Source organism: Callorhinus ursinus, unplaced genomic scaffold, assembly GCF_003265705.2.
Source record: "Callorhinus ursinus isolate GAN/ISIS: 27379988/994484 unplaced genomic scaffold, GSC_fseal_2.0 scaffold4, whole genome shotgun sequence".
Taxonomy (NCBI): domain Eukaryota; kingdom Metazoa; phylum Chordata; class Mammalia; order Carnivora; family Otariidae; genus Callorhinus; species Callorhinus ursinus.
Genome location: NW_027397066.1, coordinates 102536712 through 102557186, shown reverse-complemented (window position 1 = coordinate 102557186; position 20475 = coordinate 102536712). Strand labels below are relative to the sequence as shown.

Below are 20475 nucleotides of genomic sequence, written 5' to 3'. Positions count from 1 at the left end.
TAAGCCAACAGTCCAAGCAACTTTGGGGCTTAGTGCTAACAATTTTATTTCATGGGATAAATTTTATAGCATTTCTTTCCAGAACCAGTGAACTTAGGGCTGCCACAATATTTCATCTTTTGGTCTGCATTTATAGAGCAGATTGGGGGGAAAGTGCCTGTGTTAGAGTCCAACTAGAAAGAATTTGTGCAATGCTTCCAAGTTTCTAATTGTATAAATATTCATGTTTCCATACTGCATGTAATAATTAAAGTGGTGTGTTCTACTGCAAGAAAGCCCATTTTTCATATCGGACGTTATCCATGGTAACATGGACCAGAAGTGCAGTTCTGTGCTCTGTTACACATGCTTTTCATTTAGTGTCTAAAAATGATGTAGCCATGTGATAGACAACCAAAAAAAGCAAGCTGATGGAAAAAGGCCTTGGAAGTAGAGTATCTTTTTTAATAAATGTTTTTTTATTTATCGAAATAGATTCAATTTAGCCAGGTCAAGGCTCCTTCCTCAAAGCAGCATAGGAAAGTTTCACCAAGTTCCTGATAATCAAGGTGACCCCTTATCCATGTGATCAGATTAATAAATGTACGAGGAACACAAGTGTCTACTGGGCTAGATTAAATGCACTTCCCTATGTGAGAAGCCCTCAAAGTATCTCTCTTACGAATAAACGGCTAAGAATCTGCTACTATCCCGTTGTCCTCCACAGTTTTTCTCACCTTTGTCATTCTCTTTCCACTCTGCTTCTTCCACAGCCACAGTCAAATGAGGGAAACGGGAGATGGTCAAGTCACCTACGACTTCTGAATGAATGGAGCTAAAACTGCAAAGTTAGGGAGCTGAAATGTGAGAAATGGGACTATTTTTCATAATAGCTACCTCCTACTAGGCTTCCACCGCATGCTAAAAAAAGGTGCTGGACATATCACACATTGTCATTAGTTCTTGTCACTAACAAACTTGTGAAATACATAGCAGAGGAAACATCAAAAACCAGGTCCTCCCATCTTCAAAGCCCATGTTCTTCCCCACCCTGCCAAATTTCCTTCCTCTGAGACCCGTGCTGGAGTTCCAAAAAGGTGCAGAGTTCCAATGTTCCAACGGAATTAAAGGAGTGAGCAAAACAGGTGTGTGCAGTCAACAGAGCCAAAAGCAGAAGACAATTTCTTGCCTCTTTGGAAGCGTTTCTATTAAAGGTCAGTTGTGCACAAATATGATCCAATGATTTTACAGAGTAGGATCCCTTCCACACAGATAATAGAAGCTAATTGATGTCAAGGGTCATCTGGAAAGAGATCATCATGGTTGAAGTTATACACACAACAGAAAAGCAGAGCTCTAAGTCTCAGGATTCTTAAGTGTGGAGAGAGCAAAGAGGATGCACCAGTGGCCCCCTGCTAGGCCTTTGCCTGAATCTTGTCTCTCAAGTGGCCAGCCTAGGACAGAGGAAGGGCACAATGTCAACTTTACCCATTCTAGGGGCTAAAGAGTGTCAGCTGAATGTGAAAGGTGCTGGTGTTATGGGTGATCCCACCTCACAATCAGGTGCCTTCCAGATCAGACCCACCTCTCTGTTAACATCAACCACAGGCACATCGGTCTATGGCTCTGACCCTCCAGGGCACCAAGATTTCTCCCTGTGCACTACATACACCATCTGACAGTTACCTAGCTTAATAGATCAAATAAATAATTCTTGCCTTTTGAAAACTTCTGCTTATATACAAAAGGAGAGTTTTCTCATTTCTCATTGAGCAGAACCCGGATATCGTTATTAATTTTCCAAACACTAGAATATTATTGCAATTTTTGCTAAAATAAATATTCTCAAAAGAAACTGATGCAAAAGGCAACCTTTCAGTTTGATTTATAAGACAATCTAGGAAAATGAGTATGCTTTAGTACCACTCTAACTACGTGGATTTGCAAATTACAACAAATTGGCTCAATACAATTATTGAGGTTTGTTTATTTTTATTCTTTTAAGATCTTATTTATTTATTTGAGAGAAAGAGAGCATGAGATGTGGGAGGATCAGAGGGAGAAGCAGACTCCCTGCTGAGTAGGGAGCCCAATTCGAGACTCGATCCTGGGACCCCAGGACGATGACATGAGCCAAAGGCAGTCAATCAACTGAGCCACCAGCACCCCAATTATTGAGATTTATTAATGAAATTCCCTAGGAACTGGACCTTGGTATTATATAATACATAGGATAATCCTAAAAAAGAGGTTTTTCTTGATTTATCCCACTGTATTTTTTTAAATCATTCACTGTGTTTCACTGTGTTTAATAGCAACATTAATATGTTCTGAGGACTTGCCATGTAAATACACTCATTATTATCATACACACACACACACATTGAGAGATATTTAGAGCTAACATTAGTGTAATCCTCTTACATTGAACAAGAATCTGTTATCAATTTTTTTATAAGTGACAATAAAGACAATAATTCATTTGGCCACTGAATTCGTTCCAGCTGCATGTAGTATTGATATCACAGGTAGAAAATATGTGTACAAAAATAAACCAGACAGCAAGAAATGGAAAATATTTAAAACTCCATAATATAAAATGCTACGGAAATACTTTTCTTGGACATTGACTTTTATATAAGTATTTTCAAACATTTATGTTAAGGATATTTCTATTATTCATATTCTTTGAAAGAAGTCCTATCTTAAACTGAGAAATTTTGAAAAAGATTAAAAGTTCTCAAGTGATTTATGAAAATTAGTATAACTTCTGCCATCTCCAATTTTGACAGCCAGATTCACAAGCTTCATCTGATTTTCAACAACTAATTTCCTAGGTTTAAAAAAAAAATCGTCCTTATAACAGCAAAGGTTTCCAATAAGCTATTCTTTAAAGGTCTAGTTTGATAATTCCTCCAAGCTCCATAAGAAATGCAGTATTTCCAACACATATCAAGCAGCACACCTGTGTCCTCTGCACAGCCTGGCCTCCTCTAATCTCCACGTTGAGTGTTTCCAACCCCGTTGTGTCTTTTGGGTCTCCTCCATTCATAGAGGGACACAAATGGAAACGTTTTGATGTATGTTAATTGATGTTTGTCCAAGCAGTATGAAGTAATAATCCACAGGAGCCGCGGAAGCTTTTACAAGGCAAAGTCGAGGGAACAATCAAAGTTTTGAGTGGATTATTGCAAGTCCACACCCAGGCAAAGCTGACTTATAGCTTTTCATCCTTCCACAATAATACTATAAATAAAGCAAAGAAATTTTTGTTCTCATCTAATCCCCTCTATTATGTGGTCTTGTATGCCGTCTCACGCAATTGGTACAGTCTACACTGCAGGCTCGCCATGAGGCAGGGGTAGGTGACAGGGCTGTCTACTAACCTCACGACGTAACCCAATGGGGGACCCTGAAGGCCTGGCATGTCTCTGTTGGACAAATTGCTGAAGGATAAGAAAAGAACCCATAAATCCAAAGGAAAACCAGGGTTTTGGAAAGTTGAAGTTAAAAATGCACCAAATGCATTCTCAGGAAAAAACAGAAACAACTAAATTTAAGTTGGTGCTCTGTGGAACACTTCAGTTTGTGCTTCCATTTAACAAAAATAAAAATAAAGTACACTCATATGTATAACATGCTACCTGATGATTCTCCTTCAAACTGTACAAAGAACAAGGTTTAGCTGTCCATAGACGAGGAATGAGCAGACTCTAATCATCAGCACACCTGGTGTAAATTGCTGTATAATCATTCCAGCTGCAATGATCAGTATATTTTAATTTCAAGAAAATGCATAAATGGACTCCCTACAAGGCGGTTCCTTGTTAATACAAAAGGCCTCAAGGCATTAGCAACTTTGTATGTTCACTTAATTCCTTGGAATTACATAAGTATACATATGATTTGAGAAAAAATAAATCAAGCAACACCTCGAGGCTATGCTCATTTCAACTGCCTTCAGTCATTACTATTTTGTCCTTTAAAAAGATCAGAGTGTGAATGTACAGTGAGTGCCCATGTGTGTGAGTGTGTGTTGCATACATCCCTTCTACCTGGCAGGAAGCCCACTTCACCATTTATTTGGTCATGATACAAACCTAACAAATCATGCCTGGTTTAAGACAGACAATAGGGAATCAACATATTAATAACAGAGTAAATAAAAGTTGCTATGGGAAGTATTTCACCTGTTGTCATGCCACCACCCTGGAAAAATGGGTATAAACATCTTACAAAGATTGTTTAGAAATCACTCACACCACGCCACAGAGGATCAGGGCTTATGACAGTAAATTCAGCACTATGCCCACTGGAAATATAAAATAACTATCTGTTAAATTAATACATAGACATCAGAGAGACACAAAGTATGTGTGTGTGTGTTTGTGTGTGTGTGTGTTTGTGTGTGTGTGTGTGTGTTCTCACTCAGTTGAGTCTAAAAGATCTAGGATGGAGGACATTTTAAAAAGATTATTCCAGTGTAAGAATGGACAGGAAAAATCAATGTCTAAATTACTGTCTACAGACTCTGGCTCTTCTAATTTTAAAAATAATCTGAAAAAAAAGAGAGATTTTGCTTTATCACTGATCAGCAAAGGGATTGGTTGTCCTTGGGTCAGATGTTCATCCAATGACTGGTAGGCAAGAGAAGCTCATGGGGTCATGTTGCTTTCCCAGGGCTGTGGTATGACAAGTTTTCCTAAAAAAGGCTGTGAGCAGAGCAGGCAGTAAAGTAAGATGGATTTATAAAGACAGTATCAAAATCAAGTTTGGAAAAAATCGCAGAAACATTTACACATAAATTTGGAAAGAAAATGATTAACATTTCCAGGAAATGTACAAAGCTAGGAGCAGTTTAATACTCCGACAGACATTTGATGATTTGGATTATTCGAACACCTCAAACCCACATGAAGTGACTGTATACAAATGTCACCTAGAAAGGCCCTCACTTAGAAAAAGTCTTTAACTGGGGCATCCAGTTGGCTCAGTTGGTTAAGCATCCAACTCTTGATTTTGGCTCTGGTTGTGATCTCGGGGTCCTGGGATCGAGCCCCACATCAGGCTCTGCACTCAGTGGGGAGTCTGCTTCTCTCCCTATTTCTCCCACTCTCCCTCTGCCCCTCACCCCCTCGCAAGTGCTCTCTCTCTCTCTCTCTAAAATGAATAAATAAATATTTTTTAAAAATGAAAAGAAAAAGTCTTTAATTAATAAGGCCTTATCTTCACCAAATCAGTATTCCATGAATGAAAGTCATACTGATTCTGAAAAATATGTAGTATAATTGGTAGAAATACTCATCCTGCCTGACAAATGTTACCACAACCACTATTGGTTTGTTTGGTAAAGGCTGAGGAATTTTCTGATATTAAAAGGGAATCATTTTTTTTTTCTTAAAATCAGAAGCTGCCTTGCCTGCTGAGCCTGTCCAGTTTCAATTTCCAATTTTATTCCTGAGCAGGAGTTAGGGATCCCAGGACCTTAGGATCATGACCTGATGCTTAAGGCAGACGCTTAACCGGTTGAACCACCCAGGTGTCCCGCCTCATAAGATGTCCGAGAGGCAGAGAAAGTAACAGACTGTGGCAAGGAGAGAGAGTCAGAACAGACCCCAGTGTTGCTGTGTGATTTTCACGGCCATCACCTTGCAGAGTAGGAGTTAAAAATAGGGAGTCTAAAGTCTGACCCCCAGGTTTGAGTTCTTTTTTTATTTATTAAAGATGTGAACTTAGGAAAATTATGTATCCTCTGTGTTACTTAGTTTAAAAATGAAGATACTTACAGTATTAGCCGATTATCCCTCATCCCATTGCTGTGAGGAGAAATGAGCACATATATGTCAGGACTTAGAACAGTGCCTGTCTGACGTGATCTGGATGACCTTCCTCCGAGGGCCTGCCCCAGCAAAGTATAGGTCGTACATGTTATAACAACACAGACTTACGAACATAATACAAAGATGCACAACCACAGAGTAACCTCTGCTTTAAGCAAACCAACCAGGGATTGGATACCCAATAAATCCCTTAAAACATGTACTGATGTTCTTTTGCATGGAGGACTTAGAAAAAGTAAGTTAAGCCACAGGGGCACTTTGATGTCCGAACTATGAAGCAGAGGAAGTCAAGGTCTTTAGTAGAGCTGGATAGGGAATATCAGCAGGCAGTAGTCTTCGAATGGCTTCACCATTCTTGCATCGCTACACAAAATCAACAGGTAGAGAGGGAAAATTGGGGCTTTGAAACAAAGTAGACCTAGATGTAAATCCTAGCTCTAACAGTTACTGTGTTTAAGAATGGACTTCAGTAAGCTTAGAGCCTGAACTGTCTAAGAGATGCTGTTCATGGAAAATTAACCTTTGATTCACCTGGTTCCACGATAAGCACTCAAGAATCTGCTGGGGTTATTTTGTAACAGTGACTTGCAGATGGTCACATAGATTTAAAAAAAAAAAAAGGGAAACTCATCTGGCAGAATCATCACACTGGGAAGCATGTATTGCCTGCACCTGTACCTCCATCTGGGAGTGCACCTCGTTGCCTCCCGCTCTGTGTAATTGGTACCATAAGCTTCTATGTCCTTTGTGATTAAAGGAACTTCATATCCTTTCACTTATGTCTTTGGTGTCTCTCCATCAATCATTTCACTATACTGTGATTGCGCTCTTGTGACAACCACATATTATCTATATGACCCTAGACAAATTACTTAAACTTCCGAGTTCCAGTCTTTCATCTGCACTACCTGGCATGTAATAGCAGCTTGACAAATAATAGCAATGATTATAAAGTGATTTTTTACAATCTCTCAACTTTAACATCTTTTATCTTTGTTTGCACTCTTCCTACTTCACATATTTAATCAGTCACTGAGTTGCATCGATTTAGCCTTCAAGATATGTATTCTGTGAGCCTTCCTTTTTACTTCCATGGGTTTTATAAAAACTATATACTATATTCCTCACTTTCTTGGAAATTTACAATGCATATTAATATATCAAAGCTAGTACTTCCTAAAGGAAAAAAAAATTCATTTAGCTCAATAGTTGCCAAATGAAATTGCCTCTGGAATTTTTTTTAATTTTCAGTGGTACATCTCTTCAAAACTTTCAAAATTTATGTTCTATGGAACACAATTTGAAGGGGAAAAAAAGGTGTGCCTATTGAAGCCAAGGCTTCAAACTGGAAGTTTCTGCTGTTATTTTAGCTAAATTTGCCCTTCCAAATGTGTCGCCTCATCATATAACCAGTTTAAATGTTTCACTGCAAATTAGTACAAAAAGGTGAAAAAGCAAAAACCCTTCAGCAGTACACTAACAAAGAAAGATTAGATATGATCTTTCTTCTAGAAGAAGAAAGGCTGAATATTGTCCCCAATGAAGCAAACTAGAAATTGTATAGAAATGTACATGTGGTACTTGCATAGCATCTACATGATACATTAAAATATCTTTCATCTCATACATTTTGGGGTGGTTCATTCATATAATGAACTTCTACTGAATATGTTCTTTATGAGAGATACTATTTTGCGGATACATGGTCTTAATAAGTATGGTGGAGAACCTCAGTTTAACAGCAACTGTGGCCAACAGAAAAAGTTGGTTAAAGCAGGGAATCATAAAAAATAATGCATACATACCTTAAATATTTTGTTCTAACTCAAAACATATAAATGTATATTCATTTTCCAATCTTCTGATGTTGGGCCAATTTTTTCTTCTTTTTTTTTAGTTCGAATCCATCATCTTTCTTTCCAGCGTGAACCATACTCAAAATACATCATCAAAGATTTCCATTTGTGCTCTTTAAAGTGAAAACTTAAAAATATTTGAGAAACAGTATAAGCATATATCTTCCCTAGATGTTTACAACATCTTCCAATTTTTCACAGTTGTCTCAGTTACAACGAGTTTGGCAACAATTTTTTTCAGAATCTGTATTGCGTCGTTCAAAGCGAAATGTTTTTGTTTGTTTTACATTCATATCCCATTAATTTCCTTAATCTCTGATTAAATTCCCAAAGAAAATATAACTGATAAAGGTTGATCTTCAAAGACACTATCAAAGTTGGCCTTGGATATGTAGAGTGTCATTATAGAGCAGAAACAGGGTCCTGTCCGTTGTCCACAAAGCCTTTATGTAGATAGCAAATCTATCTCCCATTTCATGTTTCTTCCTTCCGTAGCCATAAGAATTCTGGAACACTGGTATTTAGCAAATAACTGTTGAATGAATGAGAGCCCACAGGTAAGTATCTAATCTTTATTGCACATGCATGAAGGTATGTGTCTTCTGCTGATCCTTTTAGCAGGCAACATGATGTACTGAAAAGAGCACAGATAATTGTAGTTAAATGTGGATTCCAACTTGTGTGACTTCTGGTGAGTCATTTAACCTAAGTCTGAATCTCTCACCTGTAATAATAAAGCTAATAATACCAACCTCAGGGAGTTACTATGAAAATTAAATAACATACTGAGAAGGTGTCACAGGTGGGTTTTTCAAGAAGCAGACCCTGAGGTGGAGTTAGAGTGTAGAACGTTTATTAGAATGCTGTTAGGATCAGCACCTGGGAGAGGGTAGAAAAAAAGCAGGATTGACCACAGGAAAAACTGACCTTCGATATGGGCCTGATAACCGCTTCAGCTGACCCTGTAGGGAGTTTTGACCTGAAGCAGGGCCATCAGAATCCCCCCAGGTTAGGCCACAGTGGCTAGACTTTTATACCTGCCCCTTGATCAGTCATTGGAGGTGGGCCACCCTCGGAAGGGTGTGACCTTAAGCAAGGTGGCTCTGTGCAGCTGAAGAAATCCCTGCAGGGGCTGACAGTTGTGGAAGGCCACTTGTAGACAGCTCTCCACTGGCCGGACAACTGACTTTCACCTGTAGAGGATCTAAGCACCCAACTCCATATTCATCACAATGGGCTGGGCCAATAACAGAAAAACCAAAGGCAGTTCCCTTTCTTTCATTTCCCTCTAGTCATCAGTGCCCCCTCAATCTAGACAGACTACCCACTCTTTTGAGCCTTGTCCCAAGTCACAATCCGTGCCACTGTGCCCTCCATTCTCAGAGAAGTTTATCTACTTCTTGGCTTTTTAGCACTGGAAGCACACCCTCCCTGAACATTTACTACTTTCCCTACCTCGGCTAAACATTCACTTTGTCCCTCTGCACTCACCAACTTATTGAAAGCACTTACATCTTTTCTTGGATGTAAGGTCAATCGTACAAACGTTTATGTTTTTGCTCATCTGAATGATCTTAACTTCCCTATTTGTATTGCCCGTGAGGATCTTTTTTTTAAATTTTATACATATGAATTTTTTTATTTTTTTATTTTATTATGTTATGTTAATCACCATACATTACATCATTAGTTTTTGATGTAGTGTTCCATGATTCATGGTGGATGTTAAAGAGCAATATTGCCTCTAACGCTTGATAACATCTTAAAATATCAGCATATACACCAAGAGGCAGGCATCATCACTGCGGACCCCAACAAATATCTAGTACGTACTCCTTGAAGACCTAAGAGAAAACTACACTTGAACAAACAACTTCCAACCAGAGTTCATGCTGCAGTCAGTTTCAGAAAATGGAGAATAAATTGAGCTCTTCTGAACTACAAATTTTTCTTAGAACTAAATGTCAGAGTTTTGTGAACTCAGAATGTATCAGGGATTTTAAAAGCCCTGCAGAAGTTAAGGTTGCATAGTTGTAAGGGTGCTTGGGATCTGTTGCCATTTCAGACGTGGGTTGGCTGGTTATCCATAAATGAGAACCCTGTATGTGAGCCCGCTCCCCTTCTATACATGGGGCTTTCTCCTTTAATGACCTCACGCTAACCCTGTAATCTCCCTTATGGATTAGTTTTGGGGTTTGAAAAGGAGGGGTGTTTGTTTTGTAATAAAACATTAACTAAAAGAATGAAATTAAGATCATGGAAGGCTTCAGAAAAATCAGAGGATACGAATATTTCAAAAAACTTGCCCCATCCCCCTAAAATTGAGACTATGACATCATTAGCTATGTGGGAAAGTAAAAATAAAAACCTGATCAAAGTATTCAACTACCATGCTGTTTCTGAAAATAGTCCAATATGCAGCCATAAAAGAGGTGGTTTGGGTCTTTCCACAGATAGCAATGACATGACATCAACCTCCTTTGAATGACCACTTTGGTTGGAAGGGAGGAGAGTTCTGTTTGCTCCTGAGTTACTTCTAGTAGGTAGGCTGGTTTAGGACTGTATTTGCTTCTAATGCAACATTAGACAGTTTTTATAGTGAAGAAAGATCGGAGTTTTCAAACAATGCAGTTAAACATTGAGTGGTAATCCTAGGTTGCCTCTGTGTGTGTGTGTGTGTGTGTGTGTGTGTGTGTGTGTGTGTGAACATTCTCTATCCTGCCCTAGGAAGAGGAATAGGAGGAAGAAGGAAGGAGGAGAGAAGGGAGAAAGAAAGTGTCGGTGGGGGGGAGAGCGTGGAGAGGAAGAGAAAGGGAGAAGGAGGAGAAAAGGAAGTTATTGGCAAAGGGAGGAGTGAGGAAGGAGGAGCAAGGAAGGAGGGAACGGTCTTAGAGAAAATCAGAAATGGAATGGAAACTCCACACATGGCCAAAGCCTGGGAAGTTGGCGACAGGTGCACACACATGTGTCTGGGTACACACGAAACCATTGGGTTTCCTCATATGATAGAGAGCTAGAACTGGAGGGATAAAATGAAAAGATAAGGGGCTCTCATGGGTTCTCATTATGTGCCATGTGCTGACCTTAGCACTTTATTCTCAGCCCATAAAACAATCCTATGAAATGATCTGCAATTTACAAGCAAGGAAACTGGGGCTCAGATGAGTAAGGAAACTGCCCAAGGTCATAGAGACAGCAAATGGCAGAAATGAGATAAAACTCCAGTTGTTTTTGACCCAAAAATCTTTGCTCACAGTAGAAGAATGACTAATGCTAATTAAAGATTTCATAATTTCTCTCATCAGTTCATTCTAGTTTATATTCTTGGTCACGAAATAGAATATGTGGCAGTAAAGATTAAGCACGTGTAGCTGTATTGAGTCAAGTCCCTATGACAGTGACAGCCGCACCCAGGACAGTCTTGCTGTGGAGTACCCCTTCTCTTAGATGTTGACGGTGTTACGGTTGCTTATGTCTGGGGATACTAGGAGTTTTCCTAGCTTTTTGTGTCCAGCCACAACTCTTCACATTGTGGGAAGAGATCTCTCTCTCGTGGACAGAAACCGGCACTCGATCTCTCTGTCCCTGTCACTCAGTGTTTTCATCAGAGCCTCTGCAGTGAGAGCAGCAAAGCAGACACTGCCCTGGGGCTGTGCTTTAGGGCCCTCAAAATTTTCGGCACCAAAATATATATCTGACTCACCTGATAGTTAAAATCTTAAGTTCCATAATTAGCATCTTGAGCCAGGCAGGAAACAAATTTTGTGTAAGAGAGCACAATAATGTTGTGAATTCCAGTTTACGTGGCTCCAAAATTTTCTAGCCTCCCAGTGTGTACAGTGATGTAGATGCTAGAAGTACATGAAACTTCTCCCTGTTCCATCTTTACCAATATTTGACATTGTCTTTTAATTTTAGTCATTCTAGTGGATGTGTACTAGCACTGCACTGTGGTTTTAATTTAAATTTCTTAATGAGTAATGATGGTGAATACCCTTCTTTGTGATTTGTTATCTATTTGGATACTTGCCTTGATTAATTAGCTGTTCAAGTCTTTTGCATGTTGGATGAATCTATTGGACTGTCCTTTGAAATTTTTAGCAGTTCTCTATACATTCTGGAAAAATTTCCTCAGTCAGAAAGATGCATTTTCTCCTAGTCTGTAGCTTGTCTTCATCATAATAGTGTGTTTAAAAGAATAGGTCTTAATTTTAATGATCTAATTAATTTTCTCCTTTAAATATGGCTTAATAGATATTCACCTAGCCTAAGGTCAAAAAGATATTATCCTGCTTTATTCTAAAGCTTTATTGTCTCATCTTTCATGTTTAGATCTGCAATCTAAGACTAAGCTTGTGTATAGTGTGAAGTAGAGCTTAAATTTTCCTCCCAGTTTTAAAAATACAGCATCCAGTTGATCAACCTCATTTGTTGAAAAGAATATTCCCGCCCATTGAACTGCAGTGTTATGGTTGTAATTAATCAAGTGATCATATACATGGTAGTCTATTCTGAGTGCTTACTCTTCTTCACCTGTTCTACATGTCAATCCTTGAGCCAATACTACCTTCTCTTAATTATTCTAGCTTTATAATAAACCTTGACACTAATAAGTCCTTTGTTTTGTTCTTTTTCAATATGATTTTGGCTATTCTTGGATTTTTGTATTTACATTTAAATTTTAGAATTAGCTACTGTCCTCCCCCCGACCAACACTCTGGGATTTTAGTTAGGATTAAACTTTAACAAGATATCACTGCAGGAAAAAATTGACATGTTTATAATATTGGATTTTCTAATCCATGAATATGGTATATCACTTCGTATTATTTTGTTTTGTTTCTGCTTTTTAAAGATATAATTTACATATAATAAATTTCATACTTCTTAATTGATGGTTCTATGAGTTTTGACAAATGCATATAGTCATGGTAGCACCAACTTAAATAAGATATGGAACATTTTCACCATCCAAAAACTCCCTTTGTTGCACCTTTGTAGTAAACCCTTCTCCCTCCCATGATCCCTGAAAACTACTGATCATTGTTCTGTCCCTGTGCTTTTGCCTATTCAAAAATGTCATATAAATGGTATCATAGAGTATTCAGCCTTTTCAGTCTGACTTCTTTTACTTAGCATAATACATTTGAGATTCATCTATGCTGACATATTTTCTCCTTTTTACTTTTGAGTAGTATTCCACTGAATGGATATACCACAGTTTATCCTTTAGGTAGTTGAAAGACATTTTGGGCCATTTCCATGTTTTGGCAATTATAAATAATACTACTATAAATATTCCAGTACAAATTTTTATGTGAAAATAGTTTTCATTTCACTTTCAGTACCTAACAGTATAATTATAGAGTTTTATAGTAAGTATACATTTAATCTCATAAGAAACCAGCAAACTATTTTCCAGAGTGGTTGTGGCATTTTTGCATTCTCATCAGCAGTATATGAGTATGTTGGTGGCTCTATATCCTCACCAACACTTGGTGTTGGTGTTTTCATTTTTCTAATGACTAATGTTATTGAGTATCTTTTCATGAGCTTATTTGCCATCTATATCTTCTTTGGTGTTTAAATATCTCCTTGCTGTTTAAATATTTTACCCATTTTAGAAGACATGAATGGATATTTCTCCAAAGAAGACATCCAGATGGCCAACAGGCACATGAAAATGTGCTCAACATCACTCATCATCAGGGAAATGCAAATCAAAACTACAATGAGATATCACATCACACCTGTCAGAATGGCTAAAATTAACAATACAAAAAACAACTAAGTGTTGGCAAGGATATGGAGAAAGGGGAACCCTCTCACATTGTTCGTGGGAATGCAAACTTATGCAGTCACTGTGGAAAACAGTATGGAGTTTCCTCAAAAAGTTAAAAATCGAACTATCCTATGATCTGGAAATCACTACTGGGTATTTTCCCAAAGAATATGAGAACGCTAATGTGAAAATACATATGCACCCCTGTGTTTATGGCATCATCATTTACAATAGCCAAATTATGGAAGCAGTCCAAGTGTCCATCCACAAATATATGGATAAAAAAGAAGTGAGATATATACATTATTACTCAGCCATAAAAAAGAATGAAATCTTGCCATTTGCAACAACATGGATGGATCTAGAGAGTATAAGGCTAACCTAAATGAGCAGAGAAAGACAAACACCATATGATTTCACTTACATGTAAAATTTAAGAAACAAAACAAACAAAGGGGAAAAAAAAGACAAAGCAGAAAACATAGAGTTTTCTTAACTATAGAGAACTGATGGTTACCAGAGGGCAGGTGGGTGGGGGGTGGGTGAAATAGGTGAAGGGATTAAGAGGACGCTTATCATAATGAGCACTGAATAATATATAGAATTATTGAATCACTGTAGTGTACACCTGAAACTAATATAACCTTATATGTTAATGACACTGAGGGGCACCTGGATGGTTCAGTCGGTTAAATGTCCAACTTTTAGTTTCAGCTCAGGTAATGATCTCATGGGTTGTGGGATCAGGTCCTGCATCTGGCTCCACACTCAACTTGAAGATTCTCTCCCTCTGCCCCTCCCCCCTTAAATAAATAAATGTTTTTCTAAAAAAAAGAACTACACTGAAATTAAGATAAAATCTAAATAAATAAATATATAGATTGCCCATTTTATGTAATTGGATTGTTTTTTCTACACTTGATCTTAGCCAAAAGGCCGAGAAGCGATTGGATTGTTTTTTCTTATTAGTGAGTTTGAGAGTGCTTTATGCATTCTGAATACAAGTTCTTTATCAGATACATGTTTTGCAAATATTTTTCCCAATTTTTGTTTTGAATAGCAGAAGTAGTTTGTTTTGAAGAGCCAAAGTATTTAATTTTGATGAAGGCAATTATCAATATTTTTTTCAGGGATCATGCTTTTGATGTTATATCTAAGAAATCTTTGTGTAGAGGAGGAGCAAGATGGCAGAGGAGTAGGAGACCTAAATTTCATCTGGACCCAGGAATTCAGCTAGATAGCTATCAAACCATTCTGAACACCTACAAATTCAACAGGAGATTGAAGAAAGAATAGCAGCAACTCTCTGAACAGAAAAATGACCACTTTCTGGAAGGTAGAACATGAGGAGAAGTGAATCCAAGGCGATATTTGGGAAGATAGTCGGTGGGGGAGGGAGACTCTGTCAGCCGCTACTGGCAAGTGATAGAGCAGCGGAGCACAAAATCAGAACTTTTAGAAGTCTGCTCCGCTGAGAGACGTCGCTCCAGTGGCTAAGCAGGGGGTGGAACCCTCGCTGGGACAGTGTGGTCTCAGGACCCTCGGGGTCACAGAAAGACCAGGGGTGCCTGAGTGTGGCAGAGGTCCCAGGTATTGGAGCGGGGAAGCTGGCTGCAGAGATGGAGCCGAGGAGTAGGCGCTCAGCTCAGGGTTGCCATAAACCATGATCTGTGGCACAGTCGGGCCACTGCTCCTCCAGCAGGGACCCAACAAGTGGCAGATCCGGGGAGACTCCCCTTCCTCACCCAGGAGGAGCGGCGCGGGAGCGCACCACAGGGATCTGCTGGGTTTGGAGACTCCACACCGGGTCAGATGCCAGAGATAGAAACGCTCGGTCACAAGCCGGGTGAGCACGGAATGTGGCTGGAGACCAGGGACACGGGAGTGATGGACTGCTTTTCTCTGGGTGCTTGCTGAGGAGTGGGGCCCCGAGTTCTTGGCTCCTCTAGGCAGAGGTTGGGAGGCTGCCATTTTCACTCTCATCCTCCCTCCCTTGCAGGGAACAAAAGCTCCCAAGAGCAAATCCGAGCAGATTACTTAGCCAGGACCTGGTAAGGGCGGGGCAATTCCGCCTCCGGAAAAGACATTTGGGAACCACGGCAACAGGCCCTTCCCCCAGATGATCAGCAAGAACAGTCAGCCAAGACCAAGTTTACTGATCAATGAGAATGGCCAAACTCCAGCACTAGGGGTATACAGCACACAGAATTCATGGCATTTTTCCCCCTGATTCGTTAGTCTTTCAAAATTAATTTTTTTAATTTTGTTTTTTTCTTTTTCTAAGTTTTTTGAATTTTTCTATTTCCCTTTTTCAACCAACATTTTATCAATCCCTTTTTTAAAAATCTTTTTTATTTTTCATTTTTAGAGTCATATTCTATCCCTTTATTGTAGTGAACCTTATTTGTGTGTGTGTGTATATAAGTTGTTCTCTCTTTAAAATTTTGGGATACAGTTTCTTCTAACAGACCATAATATACCCTAAATCTCTAGTGTATGTCTTTGTTCTTGTCTCCTGCCTGATCACATTCTCTCCCCCACCCTTTTTTTTAATTTCTGTTTTTTCTTTTTTCAACCAACTTCTTATTTTATCAATTCCTTTAATAAAATCTTTTATAATTTTCATCATTACAGTCATATTCCATCCCTTCATTGTATTTACCCTTATTTCTGAACATATATAAGTTTTTCTTTCTTTAAAATTTTGAGAGGCACTTTCTTCTAACAGACCAAAATATGCACAAAATCTAGTGTGTGGCACTGATCTATGCACCAGCCTGATCATATTTGATCATATTCTTTTTTTTTTCTTTTTTCTTTCTTTCCCTTTCTTTTCCCTGGTGTCAGGCCTAATCTGATTTGTTTAGTGTATATTTTCCTGGGGTCATTGTTACACTGTTAGCATTTTGTTCTCTCATTCATCTATTCTCCTCTGGACAAAATGACAAGGCAGGAAAAACTCACCTCAAAAAAAAAGAATAAGAGGCAGTACCGACTGCCAGAAACTTAATCAATACGGACATTAGTAAGATGTCAGAACTAGAGTTCAGAATGATGATTATAAAGATACTAGCTGGGCTTGATAAAAGCATGGAAAATACTAGAGAAACCCTTTCTGGAGAAATAGAAGAACTAAAATCGAGCTAAGTCGAAATCAAAAAGGCTATTAATGAGGTGCAATCAAAAATGGAAGCTCTAACTGCTAGGATAAAGGGGGCAGAAGAGAGAATTAGTGATATAGAAGACCAAATGATGGAGAATAAAGAAGTTGAGAAAAAGAGAGACAAACCACTACTGGATCACATTCGAGAGATAAGTGATACCATAAGATGAAATAATATTAGAATAATTGGGATCCCAGAAGAAGGAAAAAGAGAGGGGCAGAAGGCATATTGGAGCAAATTATAGAAGAGAACTTCCCCAATTTGGGGAAGGAAACAGGCATCAAAATCCAGGAGGCACAGAGAACCACCCTCAAAATCAATAAAAATAGGTCAACACACCAAAATCTAATAGCAAAACTTACAAGTCTCAGAGACAAAGAGAAAATCCTGAAAGCGGCTCGGGACAAGAGGTATGTAACCTACAATGGTAGAAACATTAGATTGGCAACAGACCTATCCACAGAGACCTGGAAGGCCAGAAAGGACTGGCATGATATATTCAGAGCATTAAACGAAAAAAACATGCAGCCAAGAATACTATATCCAGCTAGGCTGTCATTGAAAATAGGAGAGATAAAAAGCTTCCAGAACAAACAAAAACTAAAAGAATTTGTAAACATGAAACCAGCCCTACAAGAAATATTGAAAGGGGTCCTCCAAGCAAAGAGAGAGACTAAAAATAACATAGACCAGAAAGGAACAGAGATCATATACAGTAACAGTCACCTTACAGGCAATACAGTGGCACTAAATTCATACCTTTCAATAATTACCCTGAATATAAATGGGCTAAATGCCCCAATCAAAAGACACAGGCTATCAGATTGGATAAAAAAAAAACACAAGATCCATCAATGTGCTGCCTGCAAGAGACTCATTTTAGACCCAAAAACACCTCCAGATTAGAAGTGAGGGGATGGAAAATCATTTACCATGCTAATGGATACCAAAAGAAAGCTGGGTGGCAATCCTTATATCAGACAAATTAGATTTTAAACCAAAGACTGTAATAAAAGGTGAGGAAGGACACTATATCCTACTTAAAGGGTGTATCCAACAAGAAGATCTAACAATTGTAAATATCTATGCCCCAATATGGGAGCAGCAAATTATATAAGGCAATTAATAATAAAAGCAAAGAAACACATTGACAACAATACAATAATAGTGGGGGACTTTAACACCCCCCTCACTGAAATGGGCAGATCATCTAAGCAAAAGATCAACAAGGAAATAAAGACTTTAAATGACACACTGGACCAGATGGACTTCACAGATATATTCAGAACATTCCATCCCAAAGCAACAGAATACACATTCTTTTCTAGTGCCCATGGAACATTCTCCAGAATAGATCACATCCTAGGTCACAAATCAGGTCTCAACTGGCACCAAAAGACTGGGATCATTCCCTGCATGTTTTCAGACCACAATGCTTTGAAACTAGAACTCAAGCACAAAAGGAAAGTCAAAAAGAACTCAAATACAAGGAGGCTAAAGAGCATCCTACTAAAGAATGAATGGTCAGCCAGGAAAGTAAAGAAGAATTTAAAATACTCGTGGAAACAAATGCAAATGAAAACACAACTGTTCAAAATCTTTGGGATGCAGCAAAGGCAGTCCTAAGAGGAAAGTATATAGCAATACAAGCCTTCCTCAAGAAACAAGAAAGGTCTCAAATACACAACCTAACCCTACAACTAAAGGATCTGGAGAAAGAACAGCAAATAAAGCCTAAACCCAGCAGAAGAGAAATAGTAAAGATCAGAGCAGAAATCAATGAAAAGAAACCAAAAGAACAGTAGAACAGATCAACAAACTAGGAGCTGGTTCTTTAAAAGAATTAACAAGACTGATAAACCCCTGGCCAGACTTATCAAAAAGAAAAGAGAAGTGAGCCAAATAAATAAAATCATGAATGAAAGAGGAGAGATCACAACCAACAGCAAATACAAACAATTATAAGAACATATTATGAGCAACTATATGCCAGCAAATTAGATAATCTGGAAGCAATGGATGCATTCCTAGCCATGTATAAAGTACCAAAGCTGTACCAGGAAGAAATAGAAAACCTGAACAGACCTATAACCACTAAGGAAATTGAAGCAGTCATCAAAAACTTCCCAACAAACAAGAGCCCAGGGCCAGATGGCTTCCCAGGGGAATTCTACCAAACATTTAAAGAAGAATTAATACCTATTCTTCTGAAACTGTTCCAAAAAATAGAAATGGAAGGAAAATTTCCAAACTCATTTTATGAGGCCAGCATTACCTTGACCCCCAAACCAGACAAAGACCCCAACAAAAAGGAGAATTACAGACCAAAATCCTTGATGAACATGGATGCAAAATTTCTCACCAGAATACTAGCCAATAGGATCCAACAGTACATTAAAAGGATTATTCACCACAACCAAGTGGGATTTATCCCTGGGCTGCAAGGTGGGTTCAACATCTGCAAATCAATGTTATACAATACATTAATAAAAGAAAGAACAAGAACCAGATGATCCTCTCAATAGATGCAGGAAAAGCATTTGACAAAGTACAGCATCTTTCTTGGTTAAAACTCTTCAGAGTGTAGGGATACAGGTTACATACCTCAATATCGTAAAAGCCATCTATGAAAAACCCACAGCAAATATCATTCTCAATGGGGAAAAACTGAGAGCTTTCCCCCTAAGGTCAGGAACATGGCAGGGATGTCCACTTTCACCACTCCTATTCAGCATAGTACTAGAAGTCCCAGCCACAGCAATCAGACAACAAAAAGAAATAAAACGCATCTGAATTGGCAAAGAAGTCAAGTTCTCACTCTTTGCAATTGATATGATACTTTATGGGGAAAACCCAAAAGACTCCACCCCAAAACTGCTAGAACTCATACAGGAATTCAGTAAAGTGGCAGGATATAAAAGCAATGCACAGAAATCAGTTGCATTTCTACCAAGAACAAGACAGAAGAAAAAGAAATTAAGGTGTCGATCCCATTTACAATTGCACCCAAAACCATAAGATACCTAGGAATAAATCTAACCAAAGAGGCAAAGAATCTGTACTCAGAAAACTCTAAAATACTCATGAAAGAAATTGAGGAAGACAGAAAGAAATGGAAAAACATTCTATGCTCATGGATTGGAAGAACAAATATTGTGAAGATGTCAATGCTACCTAGAGCAACATACACATTTAATGCAATACCTATCAAAATACCATCTACTTTTTTCAAAGAAATGGAACAAAGAATCCTAAAATTTGTATGGAACCAGAAAAGACCCCGAATAGCCAGAGGAATGTTGAAAGAGAAAAGCAAAGCCGGTGGTATCACAATTCCAGACTTCAAGCTCTATTACAAAGCAGTCATCATCAAGACAGTATGGTACTGGCACAAAACTATGCAGAAGAATAAAACTGGACCATTTCCTTACACCACACACAAAAATAGACTCAAAATGGATGAAAGACCTGCATGTGAGACAGGAATCCATCAAAATCCTAGAGGAGGACACAGGCAGCAATCCCTTTGACCTCAGCCACAGCAACTTCTTCCTAAAAACATTGCCAAAGGCAAGGGAAGCAAGGGCAAAAATGAACTATTGGGACTTCATCAAGATAAAAAGCTTTTGCACAGCAAAGGAAACAGTCAACAAAACCAAAAGATAACTGACAGAATGGGAGAAGATATTTGCCAATGACATATCAAAGAAAGGGCTAGTATCCAAAATCTATAAAGAACTTATTAAACTCAACACCCAAAAACAAATAATCCAATCAAGAAATGGGCAGAAGACATGAACAGACATTTTTCCAAAGAAGACATCCAAATGGCCAACAGACACATGAAAAAGTGC

At 38.5% G+C, this 20475-nt stretch overlaps 1 pseudogene; it reads right to left on the bottom strand.

The window, feature by feature from the left end:
- Window positions 1–14249: 14249 nt before the first annotated feature.
- LOC112826265 (U2 spliceosomal RNA) lies at window positions 14250–14405 on the bottom strand (annotated as a pseudogene).
- Between the last annotated feature and the right edge of the window lie 6070 nt (window positions 14406–20475).